The sequence below is a fragment of the Eriocheir sinensis genome, unplaced genomic scaffold (genome assembly GCF_024679095.1).
Source record: "Eriocheir sinensis breed Jianghai 21 unplaced genomic scaffold, ASM2467909v1 Scaffold102, whole genome shotgun sequence".
NCBI lineage: Eukaryota > Metazoa > Arthropoda > Malacostraca > Decapoda > Varunidae > Eriocheir > Eriocheir sinensis.
Window position 1 is genome coordinate 161,368 of NW_026110319.1, and position 10,796 is coordinate 172,163.

A 10,796-nucleotide genomic window follows, 5' to 3' on the forward strand; every position below is an offset into this window, starting at 1 on the left:
CGCTGAAATCTCCATCCTAGGAGATTTCAATGTTCACCACCAGCTTTGGCTTTCATCCTCTCTCACTGACCATCCTGGTGAACAAGCCTACAGCTTTGCTATCCTCAACGACCTAGAGAAGTTGGTCCAGCACCCTACACGTATTCCTGACCGTCTTGGAGATCGGCCCAACATTCTAGACCTCTTCCTTACCTCAAACCCTTCTGCTTATTCTGTCAAACTGTTCTCTCCGTTGGGCTCCTCCGATCACAATCTTATTTCTGCATCCTGTCCTATCGCTCCTGTACATCCTCTGGACCCACCGAAGAGGCGATGCTTCTGGCATTTTGCTTCAGCTCGGTGGGACGACCTGAGGTTGTACTTTTCCTATTTCCATTGGATTGATTATTGCTTCCAGGATAGAGACCCCTCTGTGTGTGCTCAGCGCATCACAGAGGTGATTGTCTCTGGAATGGAGGCATACATTCCTCGTTCTTTCTCTACTCCTCACGCTTAAAAGCCTTGGTTTAATCACGCTTGTTCTCGTGCTGTCAATGATAGAGAGGTAGCTCACAAAAGATACCAGAGCCTTCAAACTAATGCTAATTATGAACTTTACATTTCTGCCCGAAATCGTGCCAAATCTATTCTCCGACTAACCAAAAATTCTTTCATTAATAGAAAATGTCAAAACCTTGCTTTCTCTAGCTCTTCTTGTGACTTCTGGCATCTAGCCAAAAACATCTCCTCCAACTTCACTTCTTCATCTTTCCCTCCACTCCTCAGTCCTGACGGCTACACTACCGTCTCATCTATCTCTAAGGCTGAACTCTTCTCTCAAACTTTTTCTAAAACCTCCACTCTGGACGATTCTGGGCATATTCCTCCTACTCATCACCCCTCTGACTCCTTTATGCCTGTTATAAAGATTCTTCAAAATGATGTTTTCTATGCCCTCTCTGGTATCAATCCTCAGAAGGCTTATGGACCTGATGGAGTGCCTCCTATTGTCCTTAAAAATTGTGCCTCCGTGCTGTCACCCTGCCTGGTCAAACTCTTTCGCCTCTGCCTGTCAACATCTACCTTTCCTTCTTGCTGGAAGTATGCCTTCACAGCCTGTACCTAAGAAGGGTGACCGCTCCAATCCCTCAAACTACCGTCCTATTGCTTTACTTTCTTGTCTATCTAAAGCTTTTGAATCAATCCTTAACCGGAAGATTCAAAAGCACCTTTTCCACTTCTGACCTTCTATCTGATCGCCAGTATGGGTTCCGCAAGGGGCGTTCTACTGGTGATCTCCTAGCCTTCTTAACTGACTCTTGGTCATCCTCTCTTAGCCGTTTCGGTGAAACTTTTGCTATTGCGCTGGACATATCAAAAGCTTTTGATAGGGTCTGGCACAAATCTTTGCTTTCTAAACTACCCTCCTACGGTTTCTATCCTTCTCTCTGTACCTTTATCTCCAGTTTCCTTTCTGACCGTTCTATTTCTGCCGTGGTAGACGGTCACTGTTCTTCCCTAAATCTATTAACAGTGGTGTCCCAGGTTCTGTCCTATCTCCCACTCTTTTTCTGTTGTTCATTGATGATCTTCTATCCAAAACGAACTGTCCTATCCATTCCTACGCCGATGATTCCACTCTGCATTATTCAACTTCTTTTAATAGAAGACCACCCTTCAGGAACTTAACGACTCAAGGCTGGAGACTGCAGAACGCCTAGCCTCAGACCTTACTATTATTTCCGATTGGGGCAAGAAGAACCTGGTGTCCTTCAACGCCTCAAAAACACAGTTTCTCCACCTATCCACTCGACACAATCTTCCAAACAACTATCCCCTATTCTTTGACAACACCCAGCTATCACCTTCCTCAACACTAAACATCCTCGGTCTATCCTTAACTCAAAATCTCAACTGGAAACTTCATATCTCATCTCTTACTAAATCAGCTTCCTCGAGGCTGGGCGTTCTGTACCGTCTCCGCCAGTTCTTCTCCCCTGCACAGTTGCTGTCCATATACAGGGGCCTTGTCCGCCCTCGTATGGAGTATGGATCTCATGTGTGGGGGGGCTCCACTCACACAGCTCTTCTGGACAGAGTGGAGGCAAAGGCTCTTCGTCTCATCAGCTCTCCTCCTCATACTGATAGTCTTCTACCTCTTAAATTCCGCCGCAATGTTGCCTCTCTTTCTATCTTCTATCGATATTTCCACGCTGACTGCTCTTCTGAACTTGCTAACTGCATGCCTCCCCCTCCATGGCCCCTGCTGCACTCGACTTTCTACTCATGCTCATCCCTATACTGTCCAAACCCCTTATGCAAGAGTTAACCAGCATCTTCACTCTTTCATCCCTCACGCTGGTAAACTCTGGAACAATCTTCCTTCATCTGTATTTCCTCCTGCCTACGACTTGAACTCTTTCAAGAGGAGGGTATCAGACACCTCCTCCCGAAACTAACTTATCTTTCAGCCACCTCTTTGGATTCTTTTAGGAGCAGCAGTAGCAGGCTTTTTTTTATTAATGTTTACTTTTTTGTGCCCTTGAGCTGTCTCCTTTGCTGTAAAAAAAAAAAAAAAAAAAAAAAATATATATATATATATATATATATATATATATATATATATATATATATATATATATATATATATATATATATCCTTTACTCTTCTTCACATCTCCTTTCTCTTTTCCATTCTCTCTTCCTTCTCATAATCCAGCAATTTCCTCCTCCTCCTCCTCCTCCTCCTCCCCCCACTGTGTTATAACGTGCTCGTGGGTCGTGTCTGATACCCTGATAGGCGATCAAACCCCTTACCTCTACCCCAGTAGGTGGTAACGCTTTTTTTACGTTGTTGCCTATTGCGCCGGTAGGCATCTTCCCGGTGGGGCCTGATGGTCGGCCCAAGGCTTCTTCCAGGTGGGGCCTGATGGTCGGCCCAGCCCGTTCTGGCGCAGGCGAGTGTTTATAGTGGCGCCATCTTGCATTGGCTCATGCTGCCCCCCGGAACTCGTTCTTGATTCGCTTGGACGGCTTCCTCTAGAGTCCGGGTTGATGGGTGGTCTTCAGGACAGCATGTGGGTAATTTTAAGCCACTCGGCGGTGACTGAAAAATCCGAGTGGTAGCGTGGGGATTCGAACCCGCGTCGTCCATCACGCGGCGAATGTGGGTCCAGTACGCTATCACTTCGGCCACCGCCTGCCCCGTAAGTCACTCTGAGTCGCTCCCCCCTCCCCCCTATTCCCCTTCCTCCCTTTCCCCATCCTCTTCCCCTTTCCCCCATTCGCCTGACAGCCTCCCCGGAAGGTCCATCAGGTTAAGCCGCCTCCTCACGCTTCCTTGATCTCCACATTTGCTCTCCACACTGTTAGCGGATATAGTCTCCTTGCTGGTCTCCACTAAAATCCCGTGCCCTAAATACCTCCACTCCACTTGTAAGCAGCGGCCTTGTATCTCTAGTAATTCGCTGTCTCTTCCCTTCCCTTACCTTACCCTATCTTACCTTAAGTGTCTTTGTACCCTCCACCTCTCAATCTCCACTAATTATCCATCTATTACCTTACCTTACTTTACTTTACCTTAGCTTAGCTTAGCTTATCAAGTGTCTTTGTACCCTCCCCCTCTCAATCTCCACTAATTATCCATCTATTACCTTACCTTACTTTACTTTACCTTAGCTTAGCTTAGCTTAGCTTAGCTTACCTTATCAAGTGTCTTTGTATCCTCCACTTTTTAATCTCCATTAATCCCGTCTCTTACCTTACCTTACCCTACCTTACCTTACCTCTTCTTACCTTACCTTCCTTCCCTCCCTTCCTTCCTTCCTTCCCTTCCTTCCCTTCCTTCCTTCCTTCCTTCCCTTCCTTCCCTTCCCTTCCCTTCCTTTCCTTACCGTACCGATCTTCACTGGCCTCCACTTGGTATCTGCCGTTAACCAGCCCTCAACCATCCTCCTCCTCCTCCACCTTCCAGTCCTCACCCACCTTCACCTTCTTGCCTCCTATCTATCTCCTTCAGCCACCTCCACTACGATCTCCATTTATTCCACCTACCTTCTATTCACTTCACCTTTATTTTTCTCTGCCAACACGATTGTACCACACTACCAACCTTCAACCAGAAAGTCTCCACCTTCAGCCAGCTTCCTCCTCCTCCTCCTCCAACCCTCACCAAATACACGTTCAGCTCTCCTCGAATCACCTCTGTGCCGCCAACTACCCGCTAATCTCCATAACTTCAATCCGACCAATTTCCCACCGCTAGTCTCCCACTCTTGCTCCCCATAATACTGTCCTTCCTCCCCATTCCTTTACCCTCCCCATTCCTTCCTTGCTTCTCCTCCTTTCCCTCCCTCCTCTCCCCGTTACCTTCCCCCACTGCAGCCAAACTTAACCTAACACAATATACCTCCATCTCAACCTCACCCCATTCACAGTTACAACAGCAGACTCCATTTAAAGTCTCTCTCTCTCTCTCTCTCTCTCTCTCTCTCTCTCTCTCTCTCTCTCTCTATCTCTCTCTCTCTCTCTCTCTCTCTCTCTCTCTCTCTCTCTCTCTCTCTCTCTCTCTCTCTCTCTCTCTCTCTCTCTCTCTCTCTCTCTCTCTCTCTCCCCCACCCCATTGTTACTGCGGAATAATCTACAAGACCCAAATTATTATCAGACTCAGCCATTTAACATGTGTGTGTGTGGGTGTGTGTGTGTGTGTGTGTGTGTGTGTGTGTGTGTTGCCATGACCCACCAGTTGATTAGCACAATGAAAATGTATGTTGTGTGTGAGAGAGAGAGAGAGAGAGAGAGAGAGAGAGAGAGAGAAGGAATGTGTCGCTGCAGTTAATACAACGCTGATTGTTATATATACCGTAGACACACACACACACACACACACACACACACACACACACACACTATTGCACTATTAACGCCACTCCATCCGTCTCTGGAGGTGCAGGTGTGGGTTTGATGAGACAGACAGGTGTGTGGGCACGATGACGCGTAGGCAGGAAGTCATGCAAGAAACAGATGAGTAGACACAGGTAGACAGGCACGAACACGAGGACGACAGACAAGAAAGAGATAAAGAAAAAAATAAAGACAAAGAAAGAAGGCAGACAGTAAGTAGATGAGCATTAAGACAGACAGGTAGACAGCCACGAACACGAACAAGATAGACAAGAAAGAGACAGAGAAAAAAAAAGAAAGAGGATATACAAGAAATAGATGAGCTATTAGACATAAAGATACACAGGCACGAACACGAAAAAGATAGACAAGAAAGACACAAAGAAAGAAAAGAAAGACAAAGGACAAAGGTAGGCAGTAAACAGACGAGTAATTTTGATAATAAGTATTGGTGAAGAGGGAAGATGCGGCACACACACAGTACATGAATACCGTAAATATGTTGAGGTGGAATGTGAGGAAATCAAGCTCGTATGAGACATTGAGTAAATAGTTCAGTATAGCATCCACATGTAGGTATATTAGTCTTTAAATGTAGCGTCGGTGAAACAGGAAGAATTAAAGAGCGTATCCCAAACACACTTATCGCCTTCCATATTGACTCCTATTCATTCAGGCAGTTTTTAAGGGATCATGTAAACAATAGGCCGAAGGAGCAGGACACCTTTTCCAACACCCACTCACCACTAAGGGAACCGAGAGGCACGAGTGGAGGTGGAGGTAATAGGTATAGAAAAGAGAACAGACTTTATATGAGGTCACACAGGCAGGGGAACTGACGTGAGAAGGGGAAAAGAAGAAGAAAAAGGTCCGTATATGAAGACCAGTGAAAATACTGAGATACATACACAGCTTGGAAAAAGAATAGTATGATGACAAAGTCGCTTGAATCGTTACTGGCAGTATAAAAAAGGGTAAAATAAAGGAAGGAAAATGCTGTCACTAAACGAGAAAAGGAAAAGTAAGAGTTAATAGTAAAAATGTACGTAAAAAATATCGAGCGAAAAGAAAAAAAAATGAAAAAGTAAAAAAGATGGAAAAAACTTTGCTACCGTAAAATGAAAATAGATAAATAAAAAAGGGGAAAGGAAAGGAAAAGACTGCCACTGTAAAAAAGAAAAAAAGCTAACAAAGAAGAAAAAGAATGGAAAGAGAAGACTCACTGTAAAAAAGGAAAGAAAAAGTAAAAAGTAGGAGAAAGGAAGAAAACAACTGTAACTATAAAAAGAAAAAACAAAGCTAACCAGCCCGAGGTGACCTTTGCCCCTCGATCCTGCAGGCGGGGAAAGGAATTTGTGTTGCTTTATTGAATTTGTGGCCGACCCTCCCTCCGAGAAGGTACACAAGGGCTTCAATCCTTCCCTGCAAGCCACTCCCATGGCAAACGGATTGATTAAATCACTGAACGCAGGCAGCCTAGCAAAGAGCCAACAGGCTTTCTGCCGCCTGCTAGTCCATGTTTCCATGTTTCCATGTTTCCTCCTCCTCCTCCTCCTCCTCCCGTGCAGTAAAACAACACTCCCCACTAACTTCCTCTTTCCTCTCTTCCTCCCCCCCCATCACCTTCCTTCCTCACCCTCCCTCCTTCTCTTCCCCTTTCTCCCCAATAACACCCCCACGAATATCCTCTTTCCCACCTCTCTCCCTCCTCCCCACATAACTTTTCCTTCTCCTTTCTCTTCCCTCCTACTTTTCCCCTTCTTCCCCTTACTCGTAAAATTTGTCTCCTCAACATCTCCACCTTTTTTACTTCTCCCCAAAATTGGTCCTATCATGCTCGTTTTTCCTCCCCTTCTCCCCTCACTGCCACCCTCCACATCCCTCCTACCCTTCCTTCACCTGCTCTTCCCTCCCATCTCTCCAGTTTACGTTCCCTTTCAACACGCTCTCTTCCACACTCCTCCTCCTCCCCTCTTCTCTCCCCCTCATCACCCTTCTCCACCTCCCTTTCCCATTACACTCAACATGACGGACTTTGTGACAGCCTCGCTAAATCCAGGTTGAGTTATCGGGGAATCTTTCCTGCCCTGTTTTTTTTTGTTTGTATGTTTATAGTTTTTTTCCTTCGTTTTGTTGACTATGATTGGTTTTGTTTGTTTCTTGTGTGAGTTGGTTTGTGATATTTTCTGTCTTTTTTGTGTGTTCTTAGTCTTTTTTTTATTATTTGGCGTCTCCTTAACATTTTTTCAGGTAAATTGTCGCTTTTCCTTCGTGGTGGATTCTTTGCTATGTTTTCAGGCGTGCTCAGCATTGTTTGTAATTACTACTGGTCTGTTAATTGTCATATTCCAGGGAAGATTTTCATCACATTTACTTATTTTATTAGGGGAGAAAACTGGGTAACAAAACATTACATTAATTTTCCAAACATATATTCGTTAGCTTACAAAGTCAAACTTGAATTCTTTCGAGCCTTCTCTTTACAACAAACGAAGCACACAGCGTTATGAATTCCCTTTTTTTATAATGCAAATAAAACAAACAAACGTAAGTAAACCCAAATACTAGTAAGGAATATAACATAAGTAGCCCAAAAGGCCGGAAGGCCTATGCAAATCCAAAACAAAAACTGCTCTGACATTTTGATAAAAAAAAAAAAACAGTCCTCACACTGACTCATCAGTTACTGTGCAGGACTTCCGTGTCGCCGAGCACAGGCGTGGCGCCGCTCACACTCATGAATCTCACTACTCTGACTTTTCTCTGCATTGTCTGTATGGAATCCCATCCCGCCAGCCTTGCTCCGATGTGTGTTCTGCCTCAGCGAGCGTTACCGCGCTCACTGTTTCTTTTTCTTGGCGGCGCCGTGGTGCGAGTTCTCTTTGGCTTGACTCTTGCCCTTGCCCTTGGCCCTGGCATGGAGGCATAGGGATGATAAAGGAGAGGTATTCAACCCCTTCCTCTTTCACCTTCCATTGTGTCATTTTCCAGCGATCCATCGAGACACCCTTCCGTGCATTCCTTCTGATCTTCCCTCCCACACATCCTCCCCATCATTACAGTATCATTATCATCATCATTAGCAGCAGCAGCAGCAGCAGCCATCACCAGTCCACTATATCACTGCTTTTTTTCTTCTTTTATTAACCCTTTCATCCCTTTACTTCTTTCCCCGTCTGTCCCTCCTCCTCTCGCCCCCGTTATTCTACCCCTACTCAAGAAGCACAAGAATGTTACCTGTATCCCTCTCTTTCTATCTTCTTATCTCCCCTCCTTTCTCTTCATCATCATCATCTTTCTCCCCATATACCCTACGCCCCTGTCCACCCAGCAGTGAATGGGTACCAGGTATTAATCGGGGGTTGTCCCGTCTCCTGGGATCTGTTCCTTTCTCCTATAATTCCTTCCCCTCCTGTCTCTCCCCGGCATATGACCACAAATGTTGCGCCGACTAAACGAAACTTTCCAACTTTTTTTCCTCCCCATCCTTGCCCAGGAAAAGCACAAACAGAAAATAGGTAAAATTAGAGTTTCTTTTCCCTCCTCACTTCCCACACTCGTCTCCTCACCTCCCTTTCACCCATGAACAGGAAGGAAAAGGTGAACTCAGAGCTTCTTTTCTCTCCTCACTTCACACACTCGTCTCCTCACCTCCTCCTCTTCGTCTCCTCGCCTCCCTTTCACCCATGAACAGGAAGGAAAAGGTGAACTCAGAGCTCTTTTTCTCTCCTCACTCTCCTGTCTCCTCATCTCTTCCTCTCCTCCTGCTTCCTCTCCCTCACACAAGAACAGGACTTTTGAGGCGAACTCACGCTTCGTTGCTCTCCTCTATTCTCATCTCCTTATCCCTCACCCCCTCCACATCTCCTTTCTAGCAAGCACACCAGGAAACAGAAAAAAAATGATGTTCTTAGAGGTTCTTGTGTCTTCTCACCTCCTCTTCAATCCTCATCTCCTCCTTCCATCTCTTACGCAGGAAAAGCAGGAACAAGGAAGGAAAGGGCTAAATATGAGCTCCTTTTCTCTCCTCTCTTCTCGCCTTCCTGTCTCCGCTTCATCTCCTCAACTCCTCGTCACCTTCTTCCCCTCATCTCCTTCCAGCCTTCACAAAGGGAAAGTATAAACAGGAAGAAATTGGTAAACTTTGATATCCTCTTCTTTCCTCTCACCTTCTTTTCATTCCTCTCTTCTCTCCTTCCATATCCGAACTTTCTTTCCTCTCATCTCTTCTCACCTTGTCTCCTTCCAACCATTACACATGAAAACCAAGACGCGAACAAACATATTAGCTCTCCTCTCCTTTCCCTCCTCATCCCACCTTCCTGTCCCCGAGCTGCCTGACGCCGCAGGTGAGGTTGGCCGGGATGCCCACAGGTGTGATGACCTCGACGGACGTGGGCAGGAAGTAAGGACAGGTGGGACACAGCTGATCCGTCTCCAGGGTTCTGTGGGCGGCACCTGCGGAAGGAGAGGGGAGGGCGGGTTAGTTTGGTGTGGGAGGCATCGGTGTGAGGGTGGGGGAGGAAGAGGGAGAATATGGGGTGGGTGGGGAAGATAGGGACAGGAGTAGAAAAAAAGGTTGGGTGACATCTGTGAGGGGGTAAGACTTTGTGGGGAGGTTTGTGGGATCAAGGAGGAGCTGGGTGGGGGGAGTGTGGTAGGGAGAGGGGAGTAAAGTGGAGAGGCTTCAGAGAGAGAGAAACAGAGATAAATAGAAAGAAAGAGGCAAAGGAAAATATGAAATGCGCCCACACACACACACACACACACACACACACACACACACACACACACACACACACACACACTAACGCAATTATGAACGGGCAATGTAATTTGAGACAGAGGATTAAGAAGGGAACGGAAACTGAAAGAAAAGGAAATAAAGAAAAATAAACGAAAGAAAAAGAGAGAAAAGAATGAAAACTCGATTAAATGAAGAAAAAAAACTGTGAAGAGGGAGAAAATATATGAAGAACAGCACGACGTTAGAGAAACAGACACAGACTGACGAAAAGTAAAGCAGACAGACAGAAGAAGAACAAACACACAGACGCAGATAGACAAACATAAACTAAAAGACAAACAGATCCATATGACGGGAGGACAAACAGCCAGGCACACAGACAGACCAGCACTCAGCGACACCTGACCTGACCCGCTGCCTATCCTCCACCTGTCCGGCGCTCAGCTGCAGCCACTAATTACCGAGCTGGCGGCCAGGTAACGTGACTCACCTGAGCTTCATGTTTATTACCGCCGCAACAAACCGCGTCTCCTTCAATCCTAGTATACGTCTGGCAATGGCCCGTGAATGTGGACTGGTTGTGATGGTGATTTGGTTGGTAATGGTTGATTGGTTCACTGATAGACAGGTGTGCAGGGTTGATCGGATAGACAGGTGTGCATGACTAAGTGGACAGGCAGGTGTACACAGGTGGATGCGTGGATCAGAACGATGTGTTGGATGGTTAAAATTTGGACGTTTTAGAAGAGATAGATTTTCTTTTTCATATCAGAGTTTGACGACATGACTCTGATGAGCTAATGGTGTGTGTGTGTGTGTGTGTGTGTGTGTGTGTGTGTGTGTGTGTGTGTGTGTGTGTGTGTAATCGGTCATAACCCAGATAAATATAAAAGTAGATGAGATCGTGTGTGTGTGTGTGTGTGTGTGTGTGTGTGTGTGTGTGTGTGTGTGTGTGTGTGCGTGCATCAAACACACACAGTTTCCGTCGTAATAATGAAGTAGCAATGGTAACTTCCGTTTTTTCCCACAAAAATATGGAAAAAAATCATGACGAAACGAAACGTGAATCTTTTCGTAATTTTAATTTCTTCGTAGTTACGCAAAAATATTAATCGCCTTTCGCCGCCAGATGTTTCCTCGGCAGTGAACCAACGAAATAAAAGTCAAA